Source organism: Mobula birostris, chromosome 13, assembly GCF_030028105.1.
Source record: "Mobula birostris isolate sMobBir1 chromosome 13, sMobBir1.hap1, whole genome shotgun sequence".
Lineage (NCBI taxonomy): Eukaryota > Metazoa > Chordata > Chondrichthyes > Myliobatiformes > Myliobatidae > Mobula > Mobula birostris.
Window position 1 is genome coordinate 30,564,619 of NC_092382.1, and position 6,876 is coordinate 30,571,494.

The 6,876-nt window shown below is 48.8% G+C and overlaps 1 non-coding gene across 1 annotated transcript; it reads left to right on the forward strand.

The window, feature by feature from the left end:
• The first annotated feature begins 2,889 nt into the window (after window positions 1-2,889).
• Window positions 2,890-3,072, forward strand: LOC140208786 (U2 spliceosomal RNA). The gene has a single exon (XR_011888940.1). It is a non-coding gene; the product is annotated as a U2 spliceosomal RNA (small nuclear RNA).
• The last annotated feature ends 3,804 nt before the right edge of the window (window positions 3,073-6,876 follow it).

The window sequence follows — 6,876 nt, forward strand, 5'->3', positions numbered from 1 at the left end:
ACTGGAAGGGCCAAGATGGCCTCTTTCCGTGCTGTAATTGTTATATGGTTATATGGAACTGCGTAAACTCCAGACAGAGTTGCAGTAACTCCTCCTTCTGCAGTCGAAGGGGGTGGATGTCGGGGAGGAACTGCGAGAGGTGAAGAGCCGTAAAGCCCAGCACCTTGCCGCCGAATCCTCCAAGATCATCTACCGATCAAGGGTCCAAACCGTGGAGCAGGACGAGACGTGCTCAGGCTTCTTCTTCCAGAAGGTGCACAAGGGGAGCTCTGTGATCCTCAACCTTAAGGAAGAGGACGGCTCAGTCGTGTCCTCGTAGAATGACATACTGAGGATCTGCAGGTCCTTCTATGCCGGTCTGTACGATGAAAAGGCCACAGAATCCACAGCCTCCCGCAACTTCCTGTCATCTATCACGCAGGTCTTAGGCGACGGCAAGCGGGAGAGTCTGGATCAGCCACTGACTCTGGTCGAGTTGACAGTCTCCATCCGTTCCTTTGGGTCGGGTAAGACTCCCGGAGGCGACGGCTTACCGGCTAAGTTGTACTCGGCTCTGTGGAACTCGATGGGCCCAGACCTGCTGGAAGTGTACAACGCTATGCTTCTGGCCGGCAGTATGTCAGAGTCCATGAGGAAGGGCATGATCACCCTCATCTACAAGCAGAAGGGGGAAAGGGAGGACATCAGGAATTGGAGACCCATCTCTCCTGAATGTGGACTACAAGATCCTGTTGAAGGCCATTGCCAACAGGGTCGAGTCTGCTCTGGGACAGGTGATCCACCCGGACCAAACCTGCGCTGTACCGGGCAGGAAGATCTCAGACAGCCTCGCGCTGCTGAGGGACACCATCGCCTACGTGCAGGACGGGGGTGAACGCCTGCCTGGTCAGCTTGGACCAGGAGAAAGTCTTCGACAGGATATTGCACACGTACATGGCGGATGTGCTCTCCAAAATTGGTTTTGGGGAGGGAATCCAGAATCAGATCAGACTGCTCGACACAGACATCTGTAGTGCAGTCCAGGTCAATGGGTGGGAAACCTCTCTCCCCTGTCTTGTTTGCTGCATTGAACCCTTTGCCGAAGCCATCAGGAGGGATGAGGGCATAAGAGGGGTGATGCTGCCAGGCAGTGGAGGGACCCAAGTGAAAACCTCCCTGTACATGGACGACGTCACCCTCTTCTGCTCTGATCCGAGGTCAGTTTGCAGGTTGATTGGCATCTGCGAACAGTTTGAGCTAGTGTCGGAGGCCAGGGTCAACCGCACGAAGAGCGAAGCTATGCTATTCGGCAACTGGCCGGACCGATCCAACGTCCCCTTCGCCATCAGGTCTGACCACGTGAAGGTGTTGGGGATCTGGTTTGGAGGGGCTGAGGCGTGCAACAAGAACTGGCAGGAACAGAAACTGGGACTGTGGGGAGGGCGCTCCCTGTCGATAACGGGCAAGAACCTGGTCATCAGGTGTGAGGTGCTCTCAGGGCTGCTGTACTTGGCGCAGGTGTGGCCCGTCCCCAGCTCCTGCAGCTCGGAAATCACCCGAGCTGTCTTCAGATTCGTCTGGGGATCCAAGATGGAGCGGGTGAGACGGACCGCCATGCACAAGTCCCTGGACAACGGGGGCAAGAACGTCCCCAATGTCGCCCTCACCCTGATGGCCAGCTTCGTATGTGGCTGCATCAGGTTGTGTGTAGAGCCCAGGTATGTGGGCACCAAGTACCACTATGTGCCCAGGTTCTACTTGTCGCCCTGGCTGCGAAGGATGGGTCTGGCCCCACTCCCGCGCAACGCCCCAGTCAGCTGGTCGTTGCCGGCATACCTATCCCACGTAGCAAAGTTCTTCCAGGAGAACGCCTTTGACCACAAGGCCATCAGGCAGTGGTCGGCACATAATGTCCTGCAGGCACTGCAGGAGAAGGACGAGATGGACACAGTGGGGTGGTTCCTTGAGCAGACCGTCCAGTTCATCTGGCAAAATGCCTCATCGCCAGACCTCACCAACAGTCACCAATACCTCGCCTGGCTGGCGATGAGAGGGGCCCTCCCAGTCAGAGCCCTCCTGTACGCCTGGAACATCGTCTCCGCACCCCACTGCTCACGGGAGGACTGCAGTGAGGAGGAGTCTGTGACCCACCTCTTCGCACACTGTCAGTTCGCAGAGAGGGTGTGGAGGATGACAGAAGGGACGGTGTCACGTTTCAACCCCAGCAGCTGCGTAACCGAGGACTCTCTGATCTACGGGCTGTTCCCGGGGACGCACATGGAGACCAACATCCGGTGCTGCTGTCAGAGCATCAACTCGGTGAAGGACGCTCTTCGGTCGGCCCGAAAATTGATGATTTACCAGCACATGGAGATGTCCGTGGGAGAATGTGCTGCCGACTGGCACATTCTCAGCTGCAGGAGTACTTTATTGTTGCCAAACAATTGATACTAGAGCGTACAATCATCACAGCGATATTTGATTCTGCTCTTCGTGCTCCCTGGAGTACAAATCGATAGTAAATATTAAAAATTTAAATTATAAATCACGTGCTGAGGGATGCACTCAAACTTGGTGCAGCCACCGCAAAAGCCGGCTGGAGAAGGACCACAGTTTTCGGTTTGTCACCCGCGCGCGGGAGTGCGAGGAGTCGGGTGGCGAAGAGTATTCCTCTCCTCAGTGGTGTGGATAGATGAATCAACATCGTGCTACAGGAGTGGCTGGAAATGTGGAAAGGTATAGACTGTAATGGAACATCAGTAAAGGAATGAGAGTCAATGAATGATTTATTGTAAACATCTTTATTTTGAATAAGGACAGAGTAAACACATGATTTATTGTAAATAACTTTATTTATTCTATAAGGACTTAGGGTCAACAAATGTTTTTTTGCAAATTTTATTTTGTAATATTTCTGAATAAAGTATATTCTTCAAAAAAATCAGTTCTTATCAGTTTAAAATCTGATGCGTCCCTTATCTGGGACCATATATTACATTGATTTTTGGAACAGGAAGATGGAATAGGGGCTTCCTTCGTCCACTCCGTGCATTGACCCAGTATTGCAGTGCCCCTCGGAATGCTGCACCTCCCCTCGGGGAGATTAAACAACAAATAAAGAGTAGAATGCAGTTATCCGTACGCATTAACCTTCTTAGGCTTTTTCCCTATTCCTTCGTTGTACTTTTACAGGTAGTGTTAATGGTAAGACTCCTGGCAGTGTGGAGCATCAGAGGGTTCTTGAGGTCCGAGTCCATAGGATGCTCAAAGCAGCTGTGCAGGTTGACTCCGTGGTTAAGAAGGTGTACGGTATATTGGCCTTCAACAATCGTGGCATTGAATTTAGGAGCCGAGAGGTAATGTTGCAGCTATATAGACACTGGTCAGACCCCACTTGGAGTACTGGCTCAGATCTGGTCGCTTCACTACAGGAAGGATATGGAAACCATGGGGAGGGTGCAGAGGAGATTTACAAGGATATTGCCTGGATTGGGGAGCATGCCTTATGAGAATAGGTTGAGTGAACTTGGCCTTTTCTCCTTGGAGCAACAGAGGATGAGAGGTGGCCGGATAGAGGTGTATAAGATTATGAGATGCTTTGATTGTGGGGGTGTGAGCTGGGTCTGTGCGGAGGAAGCTTGACTCTGTCTGGCCCCGGGTTTGTGTGCCAGGTCTGTAAAGAGGGAGCTTCAGCCCGTGTTGATTGCTTCTGTTCCCTTCTGTTTGCGACCTTGGTGGACGTGGGTCCGATATTATACAGTATATGAGCTTCCAATCTCCTTTATTGTTTTTGACTGTGAGAGCAAGAAAGCACGCAGGAAGGTGGGGATCAGGATAGTGCGAGTATCTGGCGTGAGAGGATGCGGTGGTCAGCCGGGATGGGGAGTGAACAGATCCTGGGGACCAGACACTATCAGACTGACATCCCTCAGCCTGGAGCTGAGACGCTGCCGTACCAGTGTGAGGAGCTCACACCATTATTGCAGTTCACCGGGTGCGGTGGGCAGCAGTAACCCCAGGGTACTGTTTCTCCTCTAGTGAGACTCGAGTCCGACACCAAGACAGGAAATTACAGTGGTTTATTGATTTCATCATGACAAATGTAAATTAAACAATGTGTGAGCTGCTCGTGTGCAGGGATAAATAAGCTGCTCCCGACTCACTCAGAATCACACACAATTAACTGACCGGTGACAACGGGTGACAGTTTGAATAATCAGTCCCGTTTCTCACCGTCACTCTGCATCGGGAAACCGATGATTATAAAATCACACTTCAGGGCCGTGTCCGAGATCGCTGCAGATCCAGGGTCACTGCCGAGGTATTTGTCAATTTAACATCATTATATCAGCCAGACTGCCGAATGCACCGTCCTCAGCAAAGGGAGCAAAAGGATTCTCTCCCGGGATAATCCCGCCCCGGGACACCAGTGTCCCAGACTGAGCCCCGGCCCCCGGGCTCTTCCTGTCTAATTCCCCGGGGTCTCGTGGGGGAGTCTCAAACCCGCACATCCACTGGAAGCTGTGCCACTGGACAGGAGGCGGAAATACATCACTGTGGGAATGCTCCGAACGACAGACAGCTTCAGGCTGGAGCCAGTTCCGTTAGAACGGTTGGGAATTAAACCTGGCGTGCAGCCATTAAAGGGGAGGGCAGGGAATTGGCCAAAATGTCCCCCATCAAAAAAGGTAGTAGGGATAGTTTGGGTAATTATAGACCAGTGAGCCTTGCGTCTGTGGTGGGAAAGCTGTTGGAAAAGATTCTGAGAGATAGGATCTATAGGCATTTAGAGAATCATGGTCTGATCAGGGACATTCAGCATGGCTTTGTGAAGGGCAGATCGTGTCTAACAAGCCTGATAGTTATTTGAGGAGGTGACCAGGCATATAGATGAGGGTAGTGCAGTGGATGTGATCTATATGGATTTTAGTAAGACATTTGACAAGGATCCACACGGTAGGCTTATTCAGAAAGTTAGAAGGCATGGGATCCAGGGAAGTTTGGCCAGGTGGATTCAGAATTGGCTTGCCTGCAGAAGGCAGAGGGTCATGGTGGAGGGAGTACATTCAGATTGGAGGATTGTGACTAGTGGTGTCCCACAAGGATCTGTTCTGGGACCTCTACTTTTTGTGATTTTTATTAACGACCTGGATGTGGGGGTAGAAGGGTGGGTTGGCAAGTTTGCAGACGACACAAAGGTTGGTGGTGTTGTAGATAGTGTAGAGGATTGTCAAAGATTGCAGAGAGACATTGATAGGATGCAGAAGTGGGCTGAGAAGTGGCAGATGGAGTTCAACCCGGAGAAGTGTGAGATGGTACAGTTTGGAAGGACAAACTCCAAAGCAGAGTACAAAGTAAATGGCAGGATACTTGGTAGTGTGGAGGAGCAGAGGGATCTCGGGGTGCATGTCCACAGATCCCTGAAAGTTGCCTCACAGGTGGATAGGGTAGTTAAGAAAGCTTATGGGGTGTTAGCTTTCATAAGTCGAGGGATAGAGTTTAAGAATCACTATGTAATGATGCAGCTCTATAAAACTCTGGTTAGGCCACACTTGGAGTACTGTGTCCAGTTCTGGTCACCTCACGAAAGGAAGGATGTGGAAGCATTGGAAAGGGTACAGAGGAGATTTACCAGGATGCTGCCTGGTTTAGAAAGTATGCATTATGATCAGAGATTAAGGGAGCTAGGGCTTTACTCTTTGGAGAGAAGGAGGCTGAGAGGAGACATGATAGATGTGTAGAGGATAATAGGAATAGATAGAGTGGATAGACAGCGCCTCTTCCCCAGGGCACCACTGCTCAATACAAGAGGACATGGCTTTAAAGTAAGGGGTGGGAAGTTCAAGGGGGATATTAGAGGAAGGTATTTTACTCAGAGAGTGGTTGGTACATGGAATGCACTGCCTGAGTCAGTGGTGGAGGCAGATGCACTAGTGAAGTTTAAGAGACTACTAGACAGGTATATGGAGGAATCTAAGATGGGGGGCTTACATGGGAGGCAGGGTTTGAGGGTCGGCACAACATTGTGGGCCGAAGGGCCTGTACTGTGCTGTACTATTCTATGTTCTATGTCTATGTTCTACGTAAGTATTTTTCACTTAATCTGAGATTTTTATTCTGCCATATATAAGAGGAACTTTTGGAATCAACAGTATTAAAAAAGGATTTAGGAAAAAAAAATTGAACTTCAGTAAGTCCTTATGCTTCTTATTAATCAATTTGTAAGCGGAAAAGTTACTCAACTGAGGAAGCAGAGCTAAAACTGCCGGAATGGATTTCTCAGGGTTAGAGATATATAATAATTAATCATCTGCATATAGTGATAGTTTGTGTATCTCATTCCTGCAGGTAATGCCAAATATATTAGGAGAGTCACGAATAGCAATAGCTAAAGGTTCCAGGGCAATATCAAATAATAATGGACAAAGAGGGCAACCCTGCCGAGTACCAGGAAATAACTGAAAAAAGGGAGATCTTTGATTATTGGTAAATACCGAAGCCGAAGGGGGTAAGGTATATCAGTTTAATCCAAGATATAAATATCGGACTAAAATTGAATTTCTCAAGCGAATTAAACAAATATGTCCATTCGACTCTGTCAAAAGCTTTCTCAGTGTCCAGTGAAATGACACATTCTGGAGTTCTGGATGAAGAAGTATAAACAATATTCATTGATCTCCTAATATTAAAGAAGGAATAATGATTTTTAATAAATCCAGTCTGGTCAACAGAAATAATTGGAGGCAATACTTTCTCCAGTCTAGTTGCCAGTAATTTTGAAAATATCTTGGAATCCACATTTAGCAAGGATATAGGCCTATAAAGTTTCAAAGAAAGAAAAATAAAAAGTAAAAAAGAATAAATAAAATACAGAATCAGTAAAGAAAGAAAACTTAT